The sequence below is a fragment of the Panthera leo genome, chromosome A1, assembly GCF_018350215.1.
Source record: "Panthera leo isolate Ple1 chromosome A1, P.leo_Ple1_pat1.1, whole genome shotgun sequence".
In the NCBI taxonomy this organism is placed as follows: domain Eukaryota; kingdom Metazoa; phylum Chordata; class Mammalia; order Carnivora; family Felidae; genus Panthera; species Panthera leo.
In genome coordinates, this window is record NC_056679.1 from 139847614 (window position 1) to 139874659 (window position 27046).

The 27046-nt window shown below is 38.7% G+C and overlaps 1 long non-coding RNA gene across 2 annotated transcripts in view; it reads left to right on the forward strand.

The window, feature by feature from the left end:
- LOC122221775 overlaps window positions 1–27046 on the forward strand; it is a 46472-nt gene that overhangs the window by 14170 nt on the left and 5256 nt on the right. For both annotated transcript variants that reach the window (XR_006203430.1, XR_006203428.1), the window contains exons 2-3: window positions 4593–4658; window positions 14702–14767. This is a non-coding gene — a long non-coding RNA (uncharacterized LOC122221775). The remainder of the gene's footprint in view (window positions 1–4592; window positions 4659–14701; window positions 14768–27046) is intronic.

A 27046-nucleotide genomic window follows, 5' to 3' on the forward strand; every position in this document is an offset into this window, starting at 1 on the left:
GGATAAATGAACTTAATTTTCTGTAGCTTAATCAGGCATCCCAAGACTGGAATGATTTATATTACTCCTGCTAACAGGGAAAAGTAAAAAATAGTTTTATTATTTCTGCTGTCAACACAAACACAGAAATAGATACGTATCTGGGCAGACAAGAGTTGATCTTTGCATTTATATAAAGGACTAGAAGTGATCATATTAAAAAATTTTTTTAAGTTTATTTATTTATTTTGAGAGAGAGAGAGAGAGAGACAAAGAGAGTGAGTGGGAGGGAGGGACAGAGAGAAAGAGAGAGAGAGAGATTCCACCCCCCACCCCCAGCAGGCTCCCCACTGTCAGTGAAGAGCATGATTCGGGGCTCAAACTCACAAACTGTGAGATCATGACCTGAGCTGAGACCAAGAGTCAGACACTTAACAGACTGAGCCAGCCAGGCACCCCTAGTAGTGATCATGTTAAAGTTCATGTTGTTGTACTCTTTTGTAAAGATGAGACTAGCTACAAAAGTCACAATTATTATTTGGAATTCAAATGGTCAGAACATCTTACCTATCAATTAAGAGGTTAATCTGATTCTCAATGTACAGTATTTTGGGAGTTACAAAATGGTTGAATTTGGGAGCAAGTGAATGATTTGTGCAATTTCATTTCCATGCATATAAATATCATTATTGCCTCAAAGTTGGGATTTCAGTGAAGTCCCACTGAATTTGACATATGGTGAAACAAGGGACACTTGCATTATTCTGGTATCAGTACCATACTCCTCTATGAAGTAGCACACTGTGTGGTACTTGTATCATCACGTCCACATTTCAGTTGCTGAGTACTTATTGGAACTGTAAGATAGGGAAAGCACTTACTAATAGAGAGAAATCTATCCTTTAGGGCTTTTCGTGGACATTTGTCATTGTGGGCACTTCTGATTGCCCAGCACCCTTTGAACACTCTTCCAGTGTTTGCAAAACATCCTGTCTTATGAGTCCCCCCCCCTTCTCCAGGTTGAAGCTGAAAACTGGCTTTCCCAGATTCCCTTGCAGCAAGGGTACAGGTGTGAGGCCTGGATTCCATCAATCAGATGCACTTGCATGTGACTTTGATTGGGAAGTGAGCAAGGGGAGAAAGGAGGCGTGCAGATTTTGTTATTTGGCAAGCACAGCGACAAACGTGTTGGGCTCTTTAGGGGCGTTGCTGCCAGAGTTTCTGGCATCCACTCCTGAGCATCACGCAGCATGAGCTGGGCGGCGTCCATGCAAGCGACCGGTGGAGGGGCCAACCAGTGACAGCAGGGGTGTTTGAGCTATAGTGGCTCCTGCAGAGCATTGGACATTGTTCCTGCTGCTCAACATCCAAGCCTGGTCTCAAGCCCTCTCAGCTTCTGTGAACTACTTATTAGCCTTTAATTAATTCTTTTTCCACTTAAGCCAGCCAAGGTAGATTTTGTTGTTTGCCACTTAAACTCTGATAGAAACAAGGAATGGGAGGACGTACTCCTTGTTTTTTAGACATACATTTTGGGATAACTTGTACAGATTGTATCGTGTTATGAATCTAGGGATTTTTTTTTTAAATGAAAACAAGAAAGGAAGAAAGAATACAATATAATACTTGTAATCTGGACCTGATTAAAGAGCCAATAAATGAGTTAAAGCAACTGCAAATGAATAAAAATAAAATCATTTTAATATTTATATCTATAAGTGGCATGCTTTCTATAAATAAGGGAGAGTAATTTTAATGTTCAGAACTAGGAATTTGAATTTCATACCAGAAAACAAGTTTGATATCAAAGAGTCATTTAGCAAAGTCTTTAGAAAAGCTGAATAGAAAACTGTTGTTTTTGTCTGGTTAGAACCCTGTTTCCCTTCTAGTTACAGAATCTCTCTTTATTCTTGGGAACCCTTGAGAGAATAAGAAATAATTATTGACAAGAGTGGAGCAGCAGGTTATAACATGATAACATTTTTACAACTTATCCTCAAATTTATGAACCAGGAACCAGGCTCTTACCAGATACTGAATCTGCCGGCACCTTGATCTTGGACTTCCAGCCTCCAGACGTGTGAAAAATAAATGTTTACTGTTGAAGTCACCAGTCTATTGTGTTTTTGTTATAGTAGCCCTAATGGACTAAACATTCCCCCAGCCCTCACCTCACCTCAATGAAACACAGGTCTGATTTTTTTTAAATCATTGGAGATGAATTTTGACTTATTCTTGAAGGTCAAGTAAGTGGAATCATAGAATATGCACCTTCCCCCTGGCCACTCTTACCCAGTGTAATGTTTGTGAAATTCATCCATATTATTGTGATTATCAGTATAACTTGTTCCTTTTTATTGCTAAGTGCTGTTCCATCATATAAATGTCGAATGATGTGTTTATTCAACCGTGGGTAGACATTTGGGCTGTTTCCAGTTTGGGCTGTTATTGACATTCCTATATGCATTTTTATGGGCATATATTTTCATTCTCTTTGGTAAATACCGAAGACTGTATTTGCTGCTGTACATTAACTGTTTTTACATATTGTTGGATTTAATTTGCTGACTTTTTTTAGGGCTTTTGTCTGTGTATTCATAAGGCCAAGGGAAGTTACAGCAACTACCTTTCAAAGAGGTAAACATTTGGTCCTTTTCTGGATGGTTGAGGCAAAATTAACCCTTTGGCTCTTTACCTGTGTTGAAGCCATCATAGCAATAGTCCCTTAATCCTAAGCAATGGTCATTGGAACCAGAATACATACAAACCAGATGGAATCATCCACCACCATGGGAAGAAAGGCATAAAAAATGCATAATAGGGCCATAGCAATGAAAGTAATGTGGAAATTCAGAGGCCACAAGTCTCCAACTTTATAATTAAGTAAACTTGCTCTCTATTCTTCCCAATCTCTGTTTTTGAGGGACATATATGTACCCTATGTGCCTATACATTCTTAGGCAACTAATCCATAAATTGATGATCTTCTGATGGAAAGACCATCAGAGATTCCCTAGAGAGAAACCGTACATTTTTGGGAGGCCATTGGTATAATTTGACCTGTCATCATGAGGCAGATCCTTTTCAGCTGTGGCAGTCTAGCCAGTGTACCCCTGCATCTGAAGGTGGGCTCAGAGAAGGTACAGTCACTCGGAATCCATGGACTTACAGATATTGACTCTGGATCAAATATCCTCTTTCTTTCTTGTTTTTTAAAAAAGTTTTAAATGTTTATTTTTGAGAGAGAGAGTGCAAGCAGGGGAGAGGCAGAGAGAGAGAAGGGGACACAGAATCTGAAGCAGGCCCCAGGCTCTGAGATGTCAGCACAGAGTCTGATGTGGGGCTCGAACCCACAAACTGCAATATCATGACGTGAGCTGAAGTCGGTCACTTAACCAACTGAGCCACCCAGGCGCCCCATTCAATGTCCTCTTTCATAAGTGTGAAGTGGCTTGTGAGTGTTACTGCTTTGGTATCTGTCAGGTTCCCCAAAAGTAAAGGTTACTCATTCCATAGTAAATAATTTTATTTGCAAGTTAAGATTTATAGTGAATTCACTGCAACTTCTCTTTCCTGCATACTTCTTAAACACCTGACTGAATCTTTGGCATGTACTGAAGGCAATCAGTAGATTTTTAAGAAAGCAATCAATATTCCAGAATGTCTCATCACAAAATTAGAAATTATGTAAAGATAACTGAGGTAAAACACAAAGAACACATTGTTCTCTTGACTCATATTGGTTCCTCCCTGACAATGAATTTTTATGAGCTGCTTGGACTATTAAAGAAAATCGCTATTTTAAAGTCTGTGATTATTTGTGACAGGAGTACAATACTTGTAGGCTTTTGTTTGTATATTTGTATTTATACTGAATATCTATGACCAACTGTGAGTAAAATACCTTCTGTTTTTAAATTGCTCATTTGTATAGTGCTTGCCACACATCACTTGAATGAATACTTATTAGATGTGAAACTCAAGTGCTTTATGACTTAGCTTTAAAATATTTAATTAAGAAATGAAGGGGAAAGCATCTAGGAGCACAATATAAATAGCTTATATGACTTTGTGGGGAATTATCTTTTAGAGTAATTTTTCTGAACACCTAAAACTTATACCTTCAAGAGCTGTCTTTTTTTCTTTTAACCAATTAAATAATATTCTTTCAAAATGCATGGCTTGATTTCCTCCCATCTTAAGCAGAACAAATATAATGTAGTCTACCCCTTCTACAGATGATAATTATGCATGTTAGTTCACTATGGGGTGTTGCCCTTGAGGTTTATTTAAGTGCTTAGACCAAAGGAGGGGATCAGAAACTACAGCAGCACAGCAGTCTAGGGCCATATAGTAAATGATGGGGCCATCTGTTAAATGTGCCTCCTCTCTCTTCCTGTTCCCCTCCCCCATATTCATTGGCTTCCAATCTATTCATTGAAACTCAGGAAGATTGAGGGAACCAGATCACCTTGGTTATTCTTGCATGAACTTTATTTTATATTCTTTTACATTGTTGTTTTAGAGGGGACCCAAGGGTGACTCTCAGTGCTTTCATGCAGGTGTCAAGTGCATATGTTCATAGGCCTTTTCCTCTCATTTTCACGCCACAGGCCTTCCTGTTTAGTGAAGTTAGCCAAAGAGTGAGTGCTGGAGACGTGACACATGACTGGACTAAGGTTTGTGCACTTTACAAGCTTTCAGTTACAAGCTTCTGGGGATCTAATATGTTCTGGGGATCTAATGCACAGCATGGTGACTATAGTTAATACTACTGTTTTATATATTTGAAATTTGCTACAAGAGTCGATCTGGCCCCCCCCCCCACACACACACACACATGGTAACTATGTGAGGTGATGGATATATAACCATTTTGATTGTGGTAATCATTTCACAATGTATACATATATTAAATCATCACGTTGTACACATCAAATATATACAATTCTTCTTTGTCAATTATATCTCAGTAGAGCTGCTGGGAGTGCGGAAAGTCCTGTGTACTTTATTTATTTAAAAAAAATGTTTTTAAATGTTTAAGAGACAGAGAGATAGAGAACAAGTGGGGGAGGGACAGAGAGAGGGAGACGCAGAATCTGAAGCAGGCTCCAGGCTCTGAGCTGTCAGCACAGAGCCTGATTAGGGGCTCCAAGTCACGAACCATGAGATACGCCCTGAGCCCAAGTTGGACGCTTAACCCAAGTGCCATCCAAGTCCTGTGTACTTTTAAAGTGTAAGAAAAGCATGGATGGCCCACCCAGACATAGCTTTTCAAATTTTTTTCTGTTTGTGTCTTTCCTTAGAAGCAGGTCTTGGGACACAGATTCAAGTAAGAGTAGTTCATTTGACGGGTGAAGGAAACACGGGTGGTAGGGGTTTGAGAGACGGCAGTGAAGGCAGCACAAAGAGTGTATGATGCAGCCAGGTACCCCTGTGGGCAACTGGAGTTTCACGGACTGTGCACTGGGCAGACAGCAGAGGGCGCGCTGCGCAGTCACTGAGCCCACCCTCCGCATCCAGCCATTCCACAAAGGGTGTTCACGTGTCGTCGTCCTGCATGTGTCCATGCCCAGCGCAGCAGGCATGGGCAGGGATGTGTCTGACACCAAAGAGGGCCCTCAGGTGAAGAGACACAGGTTCGGTTGAGATGGACGTGAGGCATGGTAAAAGATAAACTGACACACACTGGACAGTTTAAGAGTTCATTTGAGCATAAATCAATAGGAATTGGGCAGTGCCAATCCACAAGTAGTCAGGAGCCGGGGAGAGATTTTTATAGAGAAAAGGCGGGAGCAAGGTAAGGAAACTGTTTGTGGGCTATAGCTTCAAGCCCAGTTGGCTGTTTGTGATTGGTTGTCCTTAGGTTTCCATTTTGTCACCTTCGGGCATTTACAGACTTAGATTTAGGTTTGCTTAGGAAGGCCACCACAGCATTGAAGCCACCTCAATCTCATGGCCCCCTTGTTTAATTAATTTAACAGGCTGCTTGCCCTAAAGTGACCATGGAGGGGGCTGGGGGGCTACAGGTGTGGCATCAGTAGTGTCCACTGTAGCTGGAGACGTTGACATGAGAATGACCCCCATGATTTGTAGACTTGCATTTTGAGAACAAATTAGCAACCTAAATAAAGAGGTAAACTAAGGGAATATCAAATGACCAGAAACTGAGCAATTTGAGAAGCACACACTTGTAGCAAGCTACAGGTGAGTCCCTTGAGGATTTGCAGGGGCAAGGTGTGCACGGAAGGAGGAGTCTGGCCAGTAAGCTCACTAGCCTGAAGACAGGGAGATTCTTGATGGATATTCATTGCTTATGAGATACACTTCAGTCTTGTATAAATTAGGCATTTATGGGAAATCAGTCTCTCAGTTCTTCAAGTTTCATTTTTCCAAAGACACATACATGAGAGTCTCTGTTTCACTTCCTGTGGTTCCATCTTAGATTGAAGTCCTTTCACAAAACTAAAAGATAGTTGTGAGTTTCCTTTAACCATACTAGTATCTGGAGACATTGATCTATAATGTTTCTGGAAGAAAAACTCAATTCCTATTAAGTAGGTCCACACTGCCTGTCTTTTCTGTTTGATTTCCTGAATAAGTTACCCAGCAAATTGTCTAACTCAGCCCCCTACTTTTATAATTATCTAACTACTGCCAATTTGAATTTCTTCTGTCTTGAACAGTCAGCTGTAGTGAGATGACTGAGAGGTGATTGATTTTCTAGTGTCAGTTTACTCCACTTCCTCAAATCAGACAGGTTTTAAAATTACAGAGTGATGATTCTGGAAAATATTATGTCAAGCACTGCTTATTTATGAAAACTTTATACTGTCTTTGTAAGATGCTCAGCTGTGGGAGCAGTGAGTACAAATAAATAGGGATTCTGTATGTTGTAGCAGAGAGCTCTTTTTATTGGCCAGTATCATTTTTGTGTGTGGATCCATTTCTCTCCACCTCCATTTGGCCCTGGGGGTGTGTCTGTAATGGGGTCTCACACATCCACATACCCTTACAGGGTTGGCATATGTGTTGATGTTATGTGTCTACTTGACTGAGCCAAGAGGTGCGCAGATTAAACACTACTTCTAGGTATGTCTCTGAGGGTATTTCTGGATGAGAAATCAACTCCCATGGTTCTTAGGTCTGTGAGCTGAGGCTAGAACAACACCAACAGCTTTCTTGGGTGTCCATCTTGTAGACAGTAAGTCATGGGACTTCTCAGCCTCTGTAGACATGTGAAGTAATTCTTCAAAGTGAATCTCCACATATATATTACATAATATATGTCATATTCTAGTGGTTCTCTTTCTCTGGAGAACCCTGACTAAGGCAGCATGTGGCTGGGGCTGGGCCAATCTTAGTACAGTGTTTGATTGAGCACACAGAGTGGAAACATGATCCAATCATGGCCAGCCTATGTATGTGTTGTGTGGGGACATAGATATTATGGATGCTGGGAGAATGAAATTCTCTTTCTGCCTCATTTGCTAATCTGACAGCATAAGACTATGCATGGTTGTAAGTCAGTATCTTGGCTCCCTTAGGTAGAGATTCCATGCAGAATGCAGCCAAGTAGAGGCAAGTAGTGGAGACAAAAAGTTCTGGAGACTTTAGTCCCTACATCTGGCTGTTCTTGAGCTCAACATCAGGGCCTTGTGGGTTTTTTTTTTTATTTATTTTAATTCACGTTAGTTAACATACAGTGTAGTCTTGGCTTCAGGAGTAGAACCCAGTTATTCATCACTTAACATATAACACCCAGTGCTCAATCCAACAAGTGCCGTCCTTAATGCCCATTGCCCATTTAGCCCATCCTTCCATCCACTTTCCCTCCAGCCACCCTCAGTTTGTTCTGTATATTTAAGAGTCTCTTAGGGTTTGCCTCCCTGTCTGTTTTTCTCTTCTTTTTCCTTCCCTTCCCCTATGTTCATCTGTTGTGTTTCTTAAATTCCACATATGGGTGAAATCATATGATATTTGTCTTTTTCTGACAAATTGTTTTATTATCTCTTACAAATTATTTCTCAGGCAAATTATTTCACTTATCATCATACACTCTAGCTCCATCCATGTTATTGTAAATGGCAAAATTTCATGATTTTTTTAATCACTAAGTAGTATTCCATTATATATATATATATATATATATATATATATATATATATATATATATATATATATATAGCACATCTTATTTTTTCATTCATCAGCCGATGGACATTTGGGCTCTTTCCATACTTTGGCTATTGTCAATAGGGCTGCTGTAAACATTGGAATGCATGTGTCCCTTCAAATTAGCACTTTTGTATCCTTGGAGTAAATACCTAGTAGTACAATTGCTGGGTTATAGGGTAGTTCTGTTTTTAACTTTTTGAGGAGTGGCTGCACCAGTTTACATTCCCATCAACAGTGCAGTAGGGTTCCCCTTTCTCTACATCTTCCTCAACATCTGTAGTTTCTTGTGTTGTTAATCTTAGCCATTCTGACAGGTGTGAGGTAATCTCATTGTGGTTTTGATTTGTATTTCCCTGATGATGAGTGATGCTAAGCATCTTTTCATGTGTCTGTTAACCATCTGGATGTCTTCTTTGGAAAAGCGTAGTCATGTCTTTTGCCCATTTCTTCACTGGATTATTTGTTTTTTCAGTGTTGAGTTTGAGAAGTTCTTTATAGATTTTGGATACTAAACCTTTTCCGATATGTCATTTGCAAATATCTTTTCCCATTCTGATAGTTGCCTTTTAGTTTTGTTGGTTGTTTCCTTTGCCGTGCAAAAGCTTTTTATTTTGATGATGCCCCAATAGTTCATTTTTGCTTTTGCTTCCCTTGCCTTCTGAGATATGTTTAATAAGAAACTGCTTATTAACTGCTTAATAAGAAACTTGCTGCTGCAAGGTTAAAGAGGTTGTTGCCTGTGTTCTCCTCTAGGATTTTGATGGTTTCCTGTCCCACATTTAGGTCTTTTATCCATTTTGAATTTATTTTTGTGCATGGTGTGAGAAAGTGATCCAGGTTCATTTTTTTGCATGTTGCTGTTCAGTTTCCCCAGCACCATTTGCTGAAAAGACTATCTTTTTTCCATTGGATACTCTTTCCTTGTTTGTTGAAGATCAGTTGGCCATACGTTTGTGGGTCCATTTCTGGGTTTGCTATTCTATTTCATTGATCTATGTGTCTGTTTTTCTGTTAGTACCAGATTGTCTCAATGATTATGCTTTGTAATGCAGCTTGAAGTCTGGAATTGTGATGCCTTCAGCTTTGGTTTTCTTTTTTCAAAATTACTTTGGTTATTCAAGGTCTTTTCTGGTTCCATACAAATTTTAGGATTGTTTGTTCTAGCTCTGTGAGGAATGCCGGTGTTGTTTTCTTAGGGATTGCATGGAATATGTAAATTGCTTTGGGTTGTATCAACATTTTAATAATATTTGTTCTTCCAATCAATGAGCATGGAATGTTTTTCCATCTCTTTGTGTCTTCTTCAATTTCTTTCATAAGCTTTCCATAGTTTTCAGCATAGAGATCTTTTACCTTTTTGGTTAGGTTTATTCCTAGATATTTTATGGGTTTTGGTGCAATTATAAGTGGGATCGATTCCTTGATTTCTCTTTCTGTTGCTTCATTATTGGTGTATAGAAATGCAACCGATTTCTGTATAGTGATTTTATATCCCATGACTTTGCTGAATTCACGTATCAGTTCTAGCAGTTTTTTGGTGGAGTCTTTCAGGTTTTCCATGTTGAGTATCATGTCATCTGCAAAGAGTGAAAGTTTGACTTCTTTGCCAATTTGGATGGGTTTTATTTCGTTTCGTTGTTTGATTTCTGAGCTAGGACTTCCAACACTATGTTGAACAACAGTGGTGAGAATGCACATCTCTGTTGTGTTACTGACCTTAACGGGGATAGCTCTCAGTTTTTCCCCATTGAGGATGATATTAGCTGTGGGCCTTTCATATATTACTTTTATGATGTTGAGATATGTTCTTTCTCATCCCTACTTTCTTGAGGGTTTTTATCAAGAAAGGATGCTGTATTTTGTCAAATGCTTTTCTGTGTATATTGAAAGGATCATATGGTTCTTATCCTTTATTTTATTAATGTGGTGTATCATATTGACTGATTTGTGAATATTGAACCAACTCTGCAGCCCAGGAGTAAATCCCACTTGATCATGGTGAATAATTCTTTCAGTGTCCTGTTGAATTCGATTTGCTAGTGTTTTGTTGAGAATTTTTGCATCCAGTTTCATCAAGGATATTGGCCTGTAATTCTCTTTTCTGGTGGGATATTTGTCTGATTTTGGAATCAAGGTAATGCTGGCTTCATAGAATGAGTTTGGAAGCTTTCCTTCCGCTTCTGTTTTTTGGAACCATTTGAGAAGAATAGGTATTAACTGTTCTTTAAGTGTCTGGTATAATTCCCCTGGGAAGCCAATTGGTTCAGGACTCTTATTCATTGGGAGATTTTTGATAACTGATTCAATTTCTTTGCTGGTTATGGGCCTGTTCAAATTTTCTATTTCTTCCTGTTTGAGTTTTGATAGTGTGTGAGTATCTAGGAATTTGTCCATTTCTTCTAGATTGTCCAATTTGTTGGCATATAATTTTTCATAGTATTCTCTAGTAATTGTATTTCTGTGGTGTTGATTGTGATCTCTCCTCTTTCATTCCTGATTTTATCTATTTGGGTCCTCTCTCTTGTCTTTTTGAGAAGTCTGGTTAGGTATTTGTCAATTTTTTTTATTCTCTCAAAAAGTAGCTTTTAGTTTCATTGATCTTTTCCACTGTTTTTTTCTATATTGTGTATTTCTGCTCTAATCTTTATTATTTCTCTTATTTTGCTTGGTTTTAGGCTTTATTTGCTTCTCCTTTTTTCACTCTCTTAGCAGTAAGTTTGGGTTGTGTATTGGGGCCTTTCTTGCTTCTTGAGATAGGCCTGAATTGCAATGTACTTTCCTCTTGGGATTTTCTGTTGCATCTCAAAGGGTTTGGACTGTTGTGTTTTCTATTCATTTACTTTCATGTATTTTTTAATTTCTTCCTTAATTTTCTGGCTAACCCATTCATTCTTTAGTAGGATGTTATTTAACTTACATGTATTTGAAGGCTTTCCAAATTTTTTCTGGTGGTTGATTTCAAGTTTTATAGTATTGTGATCTGAATATATGCATGGTATGATCTTGACCTGTTGAAGGCTGATTTGTGACCCAGTATGTGATCTATTCTGGAGAACGTTTCATGTGCACTTGAGGAGAATGTGTATTCTGCTGTTTTAAGATGAAGTGTTCTAAATATAGCTGTTAAGTCTATATGGTCCAATGTTTCACTCAAAGCCATTGTTTCCTTGTTGATTTTATGTTTAGATGATGTGTCCATTGTTGTAAGTGGAGTACTAAAGTCTCCTACTATTATGGTATTATTATCAATGAGTTTCTTTATGTTTGTGATCAATTGCTTTGTATATTTGAGTTCTTTCAAGTTGGGTGCATAAATATTTACAACTGTTAGATCTTCTTAGTGGATAGGATATAATGCCCTTCTTTATCTCTTATTACTCTCTTTATTTTAAAATCTAGTTTGTTTAATGTAAGTATGGTACTCTCTTTCTTTTGACCTTCGTTAGCATGATAGATGGTTCTCCATCCCCTCACTTTCAATCTGCAGGTGTCCTGAGGCCTAAAATGAGTCTCTTGTAGGCAGCCTATAGATGAATCTTGTTTTTTTTTTTTTTAATCCATTCTGATATCCTATGTCCTTTGCTTGGGGCATTTAGTCTATTTACATTCAGAGCAATTATCAAAAGATATGACTTTACTGCCATTGTGTTAGTTGTAGATTTGGTGTTTATGGTGATGTTTTCTGGTCCTTTGTAGTCTTTGAAGTCTTTGGTCTTCTTTTTTTTTTTTTTCCCTCCACTCAGAGAGTCCCCCTTAAAATTTTTTGCAGGGCTGGTTTAGTGGTCACAAACTCCTTTAGTTTTTGTTTGTCTGGGAAAGTCCTTAGCTCTCCTTCTATTCTGAATGGCAGCCTTGCTGGATAAAGGATTCTTGGCTGCATATTTTTTCTTTTCAACACATTGAATATTTCCTGCCACTCCCTTCTGGCCTGCCAAGTTTCAGTGGACAGGTCTGCTACTACCCATATGTGTCTACCGTTGTAGGTTAAGGACCTCTGGTCTAGTTGCTTTCAGAATTTTCCCTTTATCTTTGTATTTCGCAAGTTTCACTGTGATATGTCATGGTGTTGACCTGTTTTTGTTGATTTTGAAGAGAGTTCCCTGTGCCTCTTGGACTTGGATGTCTGTTTCCTCCCTCAGATTAGGGAAGTTCTTAGCTATAATTGGTTCAAATAAACCTTCCACCCATTTTTCTTGCTCTTCTTCTGGGACTCCTATGATATGGGTATTGTTTCGTTTCATGGAATCGCTTAGTTCTCTAAGTCTCCCTTCATGATCTAGTAACTTCCTTTCCCTCTCTTTTTCAGCTTCATTATTCTCCATGATTTTGTCTTCTATTTCACCTATTCTCTGCTCTGCTTCTTCAGTCCTCATTGTCACTGTATCTAGTTTATTTTGTATCTCAATGGTAGCATTTTTAAATTCATTCTGACTGGTTCTTAGGTCTTTAATCCCTGCAACAAGGGTTTCTCTAGTGTCTTCTATGCTTTCTTCAATTCCAGCTAGTAATCTTATGACTGTTGTTCTAAATTCTTTTTCAGATATATTGCTTATATCTGTTTTGAGCAGGTATAATCCCTGGCTGTAATTTCTTCTTGACCTTTCCTTTGGAGAGAATTCCTCCATCATGTCTTTTTTGGCTAAGTTTCTGTCTTTTGTGTGTTTTAAAAGCTTGTTATGTGTCCTGCGCCTGAGAGTACTACTATATTAAAAAGGGGTCATACACTGTCCAGGGCCTGGGACTCCAGGAATTGTTTCTGGGATATGCTGTGTGCACTCTGCTGTTGCGTTTTGGTTGCTCTTTCCCATTTGTCAGTCCTCTGCAGAGCTTCCCCTTGCTTACAGTGGTGGAATGTTTGGACCTTTAAGTAGGTATGCTTTGATTTGTTTGTTGAAGTAACTCTGAGAAAAAAAAAAAAGTGTGATGGAGGAAGCCTGATCCTATAAAAACAGAAAAGGAAAGGGAACAAAAAGCAAACACACAGAGAATCAAAAAAACTGTAAGGCCAATTCCAAAGAAAAAGAAAAGAAAAAGGATAAAAAAAAGCAGAAGAAAAAAGAAGGAAAAAGAAAAGAATAAAATGCATATGTATGTATATATATAGGTGTATATATGCATATATATATATGTATATATGGAAATGACAAAAAACAAATCAGAAACTATGAGCCTCATTTCGAAATTAAAAAAGAAGAAGCAGGGAAAAAAAGTTGTCTGTTGGTTGCTTGGCGGGTAGTGGCTATGCTAGTCTGGAGAAAGGCCAGCTGCATTGGCACTGAGTCATTCTTGCCTCAGTAAATAAGCAGTTGCTGGGCACAGAGTGGTGGGAATTGGTCTAAGTGGGTCCCGCCTCCACTGGGGGCTTCTGTGTTGCTCTATGAAGTCCCACCTTGTTGGTGTTGGGGGGAAAATGGCGCCACTCCAATCTCTTGTCCTGGCTGGGGATCCCAATCCCCGTTATTCACAAGCAGCCCTCACGGTATAGTGAGGGCAGTCAGCTTATCCTGCACCACAACCATCTTGCGCACACAGCTGGGATTCAAAACGCAAAGTATTAAAGGATGCTGCATGGCACAGATCTGCTCCCCTCTTCTGGAGTAGAGCCTCTCTACCCTGGTGATGAAAGGCCTTTGACTGGTACCTGCAGCGTCTTTTGTCCCTGGGGAGGCAATAAGCACTCTCCCAAAAGTATTCCAGGAAGGGGACCAGTGCACCCTGGAGATCTCTACATCATGCTCTGCACTCTGGGCCAGCTCTCTCCTCCCCAGGAGCATAGGCAACAACTCCACTCCAGAGAAAGTCACACACTTCCAAAACCTCAGAGTTTGAGCTCCAGAAGCTGTTTGCAAAAAATAACTGGGACATTCAGTACTTCTCATGCCCCAATCTGTGGTCCAGAGAGGTTTTCCTCTTGTGCTAACTTGATGCTGCACCTTCTCAGCTCTTCTCTTTCTCTCCCTGTTGTTTCTCCACAGGAAGGATTCCCTTCCCCTCTGTGGCTTGGCCATTTTTCTCTCCCCCAACTCACATCCATGCACTTCCCACCTGCCAAGCTATCTCCCTCCATCTGTGGAGATCCTTCTGTCTCTCCATAGATCTATTTTCTGGGGGTTCCAAGTAATCTGACCTCAGTACAGCTGTGTTTGAGAGATGAGGAAAGCCCAGGATCCCCCTTCTTCTCAGCTATCTTAACTCTGGGCCTTCTGTTTTTCTGTGAGCTAATTCCTTTTCCTCTTCTCTCTCTTCCTCTTCAGTTTAGTTTGACATAGGTTTCCAGCACCTGCTGTAGAAGGAGTTCTGACTAAAACACTTACTCAGAACTGGCAAGAAAATGAAAATGAGAAAATGCATCAGGAAAAATTTTTGAGAAATTAGCTTGATGATGGAAAATCTCCTAAAATACAATACAAACGATTTAATATCAATTAGCAAAATGTTTTTTGAGACCAGAATTTGTGTGAAATTATGACAGAAGTTTTCAATGGCTCTTGGATTACAACACCCCTCAGGAAAAAAAATAGCTAATATTTATGTTTACTTGCAGAAGAGAAAATTTCTCCTGAATATTTTGTTCTCCTAGCACCTAGTTCCAATAAGTTTGTGAAAGCTGGTGAGTAAATATATCTATTCTTTTATAATTCAGTTCCTATGTCCAACTTTATGTCCAGGGTTAGGGGATTATATTGTGAAGTGAATCCCAAACACAAAAAGCATTTCTTCGTGTGCAATATTTACACTATCCAGTAAATCAAATAGTACTTGTAATTCCTTTGAGAATTTGTAGGAAAACCATGAAATTTCAGTTGATGTCTGGCCTTGGAAACCTCAAAGGTTCATTATGGGATGGTGAGTCTTGTGGCAAATCCTTGTTTTCTCCTAGTCACCAAGATTTCTCATTGCCACCAAGCAATGATCTTAGCTATAGGTGACTTACCAAAAAAGCGACCCATAGCTGTACAGCAAAAATGAATAATTTATAATTATTATGAGGCTTCTTCATTCAGAAGTTCAGAGCTGTGTGAGTTCTGCCATGTAACATATTCATGGAAGCAGCTAGGGTTGTGAAAAGCAAGGAGGGTCACACAGTGATTGAGACAAATCATCTCTTCTCAAAATTTGTTTTCAGAACCACTTAAACTCTTAAAAATTATTGAAAAAATTAAAAAAGCTTTTGTTTATTTGGGTTATATCTCTTTACATTCACCATATTAGAAGTTAGATCAGGAAAATCTAAGTATTGGGATGCTTACATGCACATGGTGCAGGTTATGAGTTTCCAATATTCTAATTTATATTGAAAGGTTAGAGTTTGTAATTGGCAACAATTACTGTGTTCTTTTCCTAAAGTAACTAGAATGTGAAGTGACGATGTCCATTAATACCCAAATATGAATAACCATATTTTGCCAGTGTTTTTTTTTAAGACAGCATGGTGTTCTATCAGAAAAGTGTCTAGTCCAGGGGCACCTGGGTTCCTCAGTCAGTTGAGCGTCTGACTTCGGCTCAGGTCATGATCTCATGGTCCGTGAGTTCGAGTCCCATGTCAATCTCTCTGCTGACAGCTCAGAGCCTGGAGTCTGCTTCAGATTGTGTGTTTCCCTTTCTCTGCCCCTCCCCCACTCACTCACACGCTCTCTCTCTCTCTCTCAAAAATGAATAAATGTTAAAAACGTTAAAAAGTACACTAAAAAGGAGTGTACTCAGGAGTTGAGAACTAACAATTTTTAGTGCTTTATCAGGGCATTCTTTATGTGACACTGGCTTATTTTTTAACTGCAAGCACATGGCAGTGAAGAATTCAATGACTAAAAGAATAGTTTGGTGCCACTGCTTTGATTGGTGCTAAGGTGCCAGCAGTTTTACCCACATTGCTTTTGTGCCATCAACACAAAGGTCAATCCAGTGGAAAATGCACTTATCATCTTAATATTATTATGAAAATAATTTGACCTTGTGGATTCCTTGAAAGGAATTGGGAACTGCCAAGGGATAGCAGACCATACTTTGAGAATCACTGATTTAAGAAATGCTATTATTCTATCACTTAAAAAAAAAAAAGCCTTCTTGAGTGCATATTATTGCTAGGCAGTTCTAAGTGTATGGGGTGTGTCTGTGAACAAAACAAGGAGCTCTGTCTGCACAGAGGATGTTTTCTAGCAGGGTAGTGATAGACAATCAGACAATAGATATTATAAATAGGTAAGTTAGGAGATACATTAGGAGATGATAAGTGCTGTGGAAATGTACGGAAGTACAGCAAGGTAAGGGCGATTGGGAGTGCTCGAAGTGTCCAGTAGCAGGTGGAAATTTTAGACTGATCAGGATAGACCTCATTGCAAAGGTAATATTGATAAAGTTTTTTTTTATTTTTAAATTTGAATCCCAATATAGTTAACATACAGTGATATATTGGTTTCAGGTGTACAATATAGTGATTCAGCAATCCTGTATCACTCAGTGTACATTACGAGTGCACTCCTTAATTCCCTTTACCTATTTCACCCATCCCCCACCCATCTCCCCTCTGGTAACCATCAGTTTGTTCCCTGTAGTTAAGAGTCTTTTTCTTGGTTGGTGTCTTTTTCTCTCCCTTCCCCCCCCCCCCCACCCCGCCCTTTGCTCATTTGTTTCTTAAATTCCACAAAGAGTAAAATAATATGGTATTTGTCTTTCTCTGACTGACTTGCTTCACTTAGCTTAATATTCTTTAGCTCCATCCATGTCATTGCAAATGGCAAGATTCCATTCTTTTTTATGGCTGAATATTATTCCATTGTATGTACATACCACATCTTCTTCTTTTTTTAATGTTTATTTATTTATTTTGAGAGAGAAAGAGCACAGAGGAGGGACAGAGAGAGAGGGGAGAGAGAATCCCAAGCAAGCTTGTGGCTAGCTAATAAAGGAGCATTTCAAACAAGGGAACAGCCGTAGAAATACGGGAGTATGCGTGACACGGTCAAAATAGCATAAGGAAGCCAATGAGAAAGGAGTGGAGGTATCGAATGGTGAAGTTTTGGGATATGTGGTCAGAGAAGGAAGGGAGGGAACAGATCATGTAGAGAAATAGTAACTGCTGGAGGAGTTTTAGCAGAAGAGGGACTTGACTTCTCTTATGCTTTAAAAAGGTCATTTTTATTGCTGTATTGAGGATAGACTATACAGGACAAGGAAAGAAAATGGAAATTAATTAAGAGACTTGTGCAGTAATCTGATGAAAGATAACAGACGGTTGGGCCAGATGTGGAACTGGCGAGAAGAGGGAATCCACAGAACTTGGTTGGTTCTGATATGGAGTGTCAGAGAGAGAAGTCAAAGGGAACTTCAAAATGTTTGGTCTGAGTACCTGTAAAGATAATGTATCTCATATATGGAAATTAACTCAAAATTTACCATAGATCTAAGTATAAAATGATAAACTTTTAGAAGAAAACATAGGAGAAAATCTTCATGACCTATGGGTAGGCAGAGAGTTCATGACACCAAAGGCATGATTCGTAATATAAAATTTAAATATATTGGACTTCATCAAAATTAAAAATTTTGCTCTGTGAAAGACACCATCTAGAGAATAAAAATAAAGTGACAGTATGGGAAAATTATTTGTAGATTACATAGCCCATGGGATATATATTTATGTGTATACACACACGCACACACACACACAATTTAAAGTTAACAATAGGAAAACAAGTTTGAAAATGAGAAAAAGATGTGAACAGCTACTCCCATAAAAATGGCAAATAAGCCAAATATCTTGTCCTTCAATAAGTGAATGAGTAAACAAGCTGTAGCATTTCTATATAAGTGAGTGTTGCTTTGCAGAAAAAAGAAAAAGAGGAAAATGCATGTGACAACTTGGAGGGATGATGTCAAGGGTGTTCTATTATGCTAAGTGAGACAGCCAATCTCAAAAGGTTACACACGATATGATTCCATTTATATAATATTCTTGATATGATAAAATTATAGCAAGGGGAAGGAATCCATGGTTGCCAGGGGTTAGGGATGGAATGAGGAGGGCATGGCTATAAATGGGTAGCATGAGGGAATTTCTTTGGGGTAATGGAACAGCTGTAAATACTGATTGTATCTACTGCTGATTACAAAAATCTAAACATGTGATAACATCTCACAGAACAATGTACCAAAGAGGAAGAAGCATGCGTGTTAAAACTGGTGAAATACAACTAAGTCTGTACTTACTTGTATTTAATAGTATCACACTGATCGTAATTCCCTGGTTGTTGTAATTATACTATGGTTATGTAAGATGTTATTTTGGGGGCAAGCTGGGAAAGGGTTCTCAGGAACTCTATACTATTTTTGCAAATTCTCTTTGAGCCTAAAATTACTTTAAATGAAAAGAAAAACGATAGCATTTCCATTAGCTGGGATGAAAAAGGCTGCATATAGAGCAGATTTTAGAGGAGATGAATTCAGTTGTGGATATCCTAAATTGGAGATATCTATTTTATACACTTATGTATACAAGTCTGGAGTTTGAGAGAGAATTCTGAATGAGATATACATTCAGGAAATGAATTTAAAGCCAGGAGACTGGATAAGCTCATCTAGGGCAGGAATATAAATCAAGAAGAGAAGCAGAGGCAGGAAGGAGCCTTGGAGTACTCTATTATCAGACAGCTTGAGAAAGTAGAGAGAACTCTGACATTATAGTTTCAAGCTTAGTGTTTCCCTTTTATTGAAAACTTTGTGGTGTGCATGCTTGTGTGCATGTGTGTATGCGTGTGTGCATGTGGTGTGTGTGTGTGTGTGTGTGTGTGTGTGTGTGGCTTGGTAGAGTTCTGTTCCAACGAATAGATAGTTTTACTGGTAGATTTGAACCTCTTTCAGTTATTATGGTCTTTCTCTATTCCTCTGTACTTTATTAATTACAGTAAAAATTTTCAGTATATCAGTAGGAATGCTCCTCTCTTTTCCTCAGTTATTGAACTCTGGTCAATGATTTTACAACCTATTCTTCTAATGCCTGCTACCTCAAGGATCGTGTATGGTAACCTCACTGCTTTGGGAGAAATGAACATGCGTTCAGGTAAAAGAGGATGGAGCATCTGCTGTGAGACCACTTTCCTTAATGGAGAAATAAAGACACATTTAGGAGAAATTTTCTCATTATCTTCTTATTTTGTTTTCCTGAAATCATGGCTCTTTTATGGCCAGTCTGTACTCTTGCCATTTTTGTCTTCAACCAAATGTGTTATGTCCTTTGCCACCATCTTCCCATTATCATTGCTTTTAAAAAATTAATTCACTTAGTTAACTGAGTTTAGCTTCATATTTAGGCAAATCACTATAATTACTTTATATGTTTAGGAATGCAGCCTTGGTTAGAAGGAAATTATAATCCGTAATGCATATGTTAGAAGACAAGAAAAGGTGAAAATCAATGATCTAAACATCTACCTCAGGAAGTTGGAAGAAGGACAGCAAAGTAAACCCAAACAAAGGAAAAAGAAAGATATAATAAAGTTAAAGGCAGAAATTAATGGAATAGAACAAACATACAGTAGAAAAGATCAACGTAAATGAAAGTTGGTCTGTGCCAGAAAGATTGACCAAGAAAAAGAGAGAAGCTACAAATTACCAATATCAGGAATTAAAAATGGGACGTCACTTTGGATCCTATAGACATAAAAAGAATATAAGAGAATATTGTAAAAATTCATTCCCATGAATTAAAAAATAAATGAAATAATATAATTCATAGTAAACACAATGTACCAAACTGACATCTGTGTCTAACATAAGTAGAAATAGAAAATCTAATAATTCGTTTGCAAATTGCCTATTTATACTCTATGCTCATATTTCTATTGAGATTTTTGTCTTTAAAAAAAATCAACCAAAAGAATTTCTTTAAATGCTAATACATTAACCCTTTGTCATATTCATTGCAAATATTTCCCCCAGTGTTTTTACTTTCATGTTTTATTCATAAAGTATAGAAATTTATATTATACAGTTAAATTTGTTGAACTTTTTCATTATAATTTCTTTTGCTTTTATGCTCAGTCTATCCCTGTATAGTTTCTTCTAGTTTATGATGTTGATGTGTGTGTATTTTTAAATTAATTCTTTAAAACTTGTGGAACTTAGTGTGATGTGTGACATGAAGCAAGGGATCTTTTTCTTCCCCCTGGACTAGTCAGTATTCTTAGTGTCATTTAAAATACAACCATTGATTTTTCCACTGGTTTGTGATGCTTCCTTGACCAAATATTAAAAACTTGTAGGGTCTGTTTCTTTGAAAATTTCTCTCTTCACTCTTCTTTGGCGTTACTCTTTGAAATTTTTGGCTTTTCCTTCACACCTTTCTTCAAAAAAAATTCAGAGTAATTTATCATGTTAAAAAAATTCCAGGGAATTTATGTAGGCATTTCATTAAAGCTAAATTGTAATAGCTATAATATATTAAATGGTTAGGGGCACCTGGGTTAAGCGTTCAACTTTGGCTCAGGTCATGATCTCACGGTTTGTGAGTTCAAGCCCCGCATCGGGCTCTGTACTGACAGCTCAGAACCTGGATCCTGCTTCAGATTCTGTGTCTCCCTCTTTCTCTGCCCCTCCCCTGCTCATGCTCTCTCTCTCTCTCTCTCTCTCCCTCTCAAAAATAAACGTTAACATTTTTTTAAAGTGGTTAAAGTACATATTTTTGAAAAAAATTTTTTAATGTTTATTTTTTGAGAGAGAGAGAGAGAGAGAGAGAGAGAGGGACATAGCATGAGAGGGGGAGGGGCAGAGAAAGAGAGGGAGACACAGAATCCGAAGCAGGCTCCAGGCTCTGAGCTGTCAGCACAGAGCCCAACGTGGGGCTCGAACCCACAAGCTGTGAGATCATGACCTGAGTCAAAGTCAGATGCCCAACTGACTGAGCCACCCAGGCGCCCCTAAAGTACATATTTTGTAATATGACATACATTATCTGTAACATGGGAATAGTGATACTTGACACATAGTTTGGAAAGATGAAATGAAGTGAAAACAGAATGTAAAACACCTTGAATGGTCCTTGACATGTTAGTAGGTGCTCGTTAATTAAAATAACTAAGAATTACTAACTCCCATTATTCTATGCCTCTTAATAAATGATACCATTTATTACCATTAGTAGTATTTGATGTTTCCGTTCTTATATGTAAAATGTCTCTCCTTTTATGTAAATCTTTTATATCTTTCAACAAAATTCTAATTTTTTTTCATATCAATCACACTCTTTTTGGTTAGTTTTATTCTTAGGTATTTTATAGTTTATACTGTTGTTTTGCATAGACTTGGTTTGTTTCCCATTATATCTTTTTGGTATTGATGCTGTGTAGGCAAGACTTTGAAAGTGTTTATTTATCTTATTTAAATTTATCTGATTATTTGCCAAAAAGAAAAAATGTAAGAGCTTTTCAGTTGATTCTCATATGGGCTACAAGTAATGATGGTCTTGTGTCCTTATTTCCAGTAGTTAAATTGCTATTTTTGCTCTCAATTTCTTTCCTTAAAATTTTTTTTTTAATGTTTATTTATTCTTGAGAGAGACAGAGAGACAGAGCATGAGGGGGAAGGGGCAGAGAGAGAGGGAGACACAGTATCCGACACAGGCTCCAGGCTCTGAGCTGTCAGCATAGAGCCCAATGCAGGGTCGAACTCACAGACCACCAGATCATGACCTGAGCCGAAGTTGGACGCTTAAACTGACTGAACCACCCAGGCGCCCCAATTTCTTTCCTTTTCAAATTGAGTTCAACAGAAGAATGATAGTATATTTTCTCGTTTTGAGCTTTATTTTGAATGAGAATGCCTCTATTTTCTTGCTGTAAGTTATTTTGTTGGCTATTAGAGTAATTCCTCTTATGTTAAGAAAGCATTCTTGGGGCACCTGGGTGCCTCAGTCGGTTGAGCGGCTGACTTCGGCTCAGGTCATGATCTCACTGCCCGTGAGTTCGAGCCCCGCGTCGGGCTCTGTGCTGACAGCTTAGAGCCTGGAGCCTGCTTCAGATTCTGTGTCTCCTTCTCTCTCTGCCCCTCTCCTGATCATGCTCTGTTTCTCTCTGTCTCAAAAATAAATAAAACATTTAAAAAAAATTTTTTTTTAATTTAGCATTCTTCTCTTTCTAGTGCACCGGGTATGATTCTCAGGCCATAAACTCAGGTGTGTGAGAAAACTAATTGAAGTAAATTTGTATTTTGAGGCTTCATTCTGCCAGATGGCAAGACCTTAATCTCAATTTAACTGGTGTTACTCCTGTCCTTTTCCAAGGGGTTTACATTGTGCCAGGGTGCACAGGGTGGGGCCTCTGGGGGTGGGAAGCCATCTTATTCCAGCCAGCTTTGAGGCAAGGGTCCAAGGGGCTAGGCGAGGAGGAGCTGCAAAGGTTGGGGTTTTCTCTTTTCTCTCTGAGATTGCACTGGGATGTGGTAAAATCAAGGAGTGTTCAGAGAAGTTTTGCTTGCCCTGAGCTCCCTGGTCTTGCCTTGACAGCTTGTCCTCCTGTTACAACATTCATAACTCTGTAGGTGTGGAGTAAGGTCAAAAGTGAGGCATGAAATGAGGCATGGTGGGAATGAGAAGGTGGGTGAGGGTCCAGGCAGCAGTGGGAACAACGTGAGGAAGGAAGAGGGGAGGATGGGACAAAGGAAAGTTCCAGTAGCAAGTAGAAAGAATAGGTCTAGGTCAGCATAAATTGGCTGCTGCTACATCTAAGCAAATTTGCCAGCTAGTTCTACTGAGGGGCTTCCTGTATTTCAGTTAGAAATAATGAAAAAGAAAGCAGGCACAACCCCAAACCCAATATTTTGAAATACAAACACTTATCTTATATTCTGTATTTAAGCATATATAAAGTTTTCATACAAAGGGCAGAAAATTGAGGCAGTTAAAAAATGAGCATGCAAAGAAGATTTTGACCTGTAGCTCTGATTTTGATACAACATAGCTTGGGAGATCAGAGAGAAATGTTGTATTCCGCCACAGTGTGTTTAAACAAGAGAATGTTTTGATTTCCTTGGGAAGACAAGTCTGCACCATGTTCTTCCTGTTCTTTGAAGAATGCAGCAGGCGGGACAGCTGGTTCTGGGGTAACTGTGATCAGCAGTGCAGCCTTCCTTCTCCAGATCACAGGCCGCCATGTAGTTCTGAAGCTGCCTTTTGGGTCTGTTGTTTTTTCACTCTCTGTCTGATTCATTCTGAGTCATGGGGAGCGCACTCCCAATGCAGTGAGGTGCACTGCAGAGAGGGCTGGCCTGCTCGTTCTGCACCAGTAAATGTCTGCTTGAGTCTTTCTATCAGAAATGGTTGGGAGAGTCACAACACAGGGGAAAGAAAATGGGAGTGTGAGGGTTCTGCCTGGAAGGATTTGAATGAAGAGAAATGGGAGTAACAAGGAGAGTTTTCTGGGGTTTTCCTAGGGACCACATAATGGACTCATTTGCTTGATGGGTAGCTATATTTCTCTATGTCATGATTCTCAAGCAACTAAGGTGCCATATCAATAATAGCATTCTCTCCTAGTGAAAGGTTCCACCGAAGCATGTCTGGTTCCAGTCGGAGGTTAGGGATGGGGAGATCACCTCAGTGGCAGAACATTACAAAATGGCAAGTCTCCTTGGTCATCAGTCTTCCCCAAATACATTTACTTGTAGTCTGTCAGTAGGGGATGGAAGGATATCATCCCAGCCCCGCTGGAGGGACATGATTTTCCAGGCTGTGAGAGGCTTCTGTTCACTAAGAATCTGCTGAAGCTGAGCACAGCTTGAAAAATTTAATCTCCGCAAAAGTGGCCCTGTACTCGATGAGAGTTTCTTCCAGGGAGATAGGACAGAGACATTACTCCTTGAGGATATTAAAAGCTAGAATATAATGGAAGTGTGGTACATTTCTCTCCTTCCCTCATTTCTGTTCTTGTTACAATTACTTCAAACAGAAGTATGTTAAATTGAGAAGATGGAGACAATTAGTTAAAAACTCTCTCATTGACCTCTCTTTTGCCTCAAAACGTGAAAATCCAGCGGGTTTGCTGTGGTAGTGCTGCTTCCATTCACCAGAGACAAGAACCATAACACATTAAAATGAGAGAAGGAGGCAATTGGTTGCATTAGTGGCAAAAGCAATTGGAACAAAATGTATTGGTAGTCTGGAAATCATTCCGTGTGTGATTATCTGTGTGCTTTGTAGTAAGAAGAAATACTCATAATGGAAGGACATGGGGGATAGCCTTCTTTTCATTGGCACAAGAACTTTTACTTGAGAGTCCTATGGTTCTAAGGCATAAAAAAGCAAATTTGCCCCTGAAACAGTGTAGTGTGCAGTAAAAGCCATTTTCAGCACTTCTTCTGAATTCAGCTCACATAGCCTTCTCGTAGGCTATAAGGAGGTTCAAGCTGTTCTAAAACAGTCATCACGATCCATTACACTGTGTTCCCTGTAGCTTTTGTTCCCAGTTGCATGTGATACTGTAATTGTGAGAGAAAATTTAAAGTACATGCTGACTTTACATATGGAAGGATTATAGTTTCACTCGTTCAAAGCATTCTCAAATATACCATCAAGAATCTCGTATGGACAACCCAGGGCGAAGATACCATTTTGAAAGATGATATATCAAATTAATATTCCTTTTATGTTAAGAGAAATACCTTAGGAGAAAAATACCTCTTGAGTACATATGGGAAACAGAAAATTCAAGCCAATAATTTAAGCCCTAAAGGTTTGCTGCAAATGCCTGTATCACTGAACAAAAACATTTTGCCTTTTGAAAAATTAACAAAAAATTTTTTTAAAGTTATCTTTAATTGGAGATTTTATGGATACGATTTCTAATTAATGATAAAGGTATCATATATCATATGTTAAATTATGTTTGAGTGCAATTATTCTCTTTTGGGATGTTGCAGACCTATTTTTGAAAGGCTCAGAAAACAATGAAGAGAAAACACAAACTTTCATACTAGTTTATTCCTTCAAACTCTAGGGAAAACTCAACATTTTCTCCTAAGAACCAATTCCTGCTCCTACGCTCATTATTGTTTCATGTTTTCTAGCCATTCTGTCTTCTTTGAAATTCCTCACTCTTTACTTCTCTGTGCTGTTAGCAAGTCCCACTAACTCTTCGCTCATAAAGCTGCTCTCCTCCATAGCATCTCGGAATTTTATGAATTTGAAGGAGGCTCCTGTAATTCAGTTTTTTGAAAACTTTCAAAGTAGTATAAACTTCTCTGCAAATGATACCTAGAAGCCCTCATATTACTCCTGCTGCTACGACTACTACAACGGCAACGACAACGACTACTACTGCTGTTATATCTGATTTAATTGAAGCCAGAATGGAAGGGAGGGTCATAGTTCTCTGTCTGTTTGGTCCGTACTTACTGGAGTGCTGTTGCCTTCAGAGATGCTTTATTTAATCCCAAGGGATCCTTAGAGTGGAAGAAACAAAGCTTCAAAGGCAAGTGTCTTATCCAAGATCATTAAGCCAGTTAGTGCAGAGCTGGGACTAGAAGTCAAGTTAGAGTTTAGTGCCCTTTAGTACCATTACCCCTACCATCACTGTTACCACCTGATACCTGCCTTATTGCAGTACGTTCTTAGTAGTCTTTCCTCTCTCCTCTTTTACTCCCCCATTTCCATAAGCTATTTTGTGTTCTTTCCTTTGTGCAACAGCCTCTCCATTACCTATAAAATCCAGCCTCAGTCTTTATGGGTTCCTTTCAGGCTCTTTACAGTCCGAGTTTTTTCTTACATTGTTCCCCAGTTCAAAGCCACCATGCTACTCTGGTTGGCTTCTTTTCTGATCCTTGAATCACCTCTGAGTCTTTCCTTATACTCTTCCCTGTATCTGGAATGTTGGCTTTCCATCTGTGCTATCCTTCCATGCAAGATCCTTGAAACATGTTCTGACTACACCAGTTCACAGTTTCCCCTTTTGTGTTTTGAAGGAATGTATTCTGTACCTTTTTTTTTTTTTTTAGCTTTTATATGTCATATGGGTAAGAATATGCATTGTTTCATCAGTAAAAATATAAGTTTTCCTAGGACATAGACCATGGCTTATTTTGCACATGATACTGACACCATACTGTGAAAACCAGCTGTATTTTGTGAGTGAATTAAATTGGATTGAGGTAACGAAAAATTATCCTGCTCTTGATCCTCAAGGATCCACTGCAGCATTTTGCATGTAGCTGAGAATGGTTGCTCCAGCTGACTCTCATCCATTTTCCTTTCCCACCATAAAAAGACTGGATCTAAGATTTCCTATTTGGTTATATTCTGTAGCTATGCCATCAGCTGAATCATTAAACAATTCTAATTGAATATAAACACATGTCAATAACAATTATGTAAATGTTTTATTGCAAATGACTATTTCTACAAGTTTTCAATAAATGTCATACACTTGCATAGTACAATGAATATAATTCATTTTCAGATTAATAAGAATCACACCAAAAGCCATATTGGCTCCTGGAGTAGATGCTGTCTATGTGTCTCTCATATCCAGATGACAGACTCAGGCAGGACTCTATGCCTTATCTGTCTAAATATTTACAATGGGAATTCACATGGCAGGGTTATTTGAAATGAAAAATGGAGTCAGAATTCTGTCTGGTTATTGATTTGACAACGAGGGATAATGTTGCTAATTAGGTTATTGATGTGTTTTTTCAATATACTTTTGTTAATACCTTTTTATTATTATTTTGTAATGTTTATTTATTTTGAAAGAGAAAGAGAGTGGGGGAGGGACAGAAAGGGAGAGAGAGAGAATCACAAGCAAGCTCTGTGCTGTCAGCGCAGAGCCCTATGCGGGGCTTGATTCCACAGAACCATGAGTTTGTGATCTGATGCTTAACTGACTGAGCCAACCCAGGTGTCTCT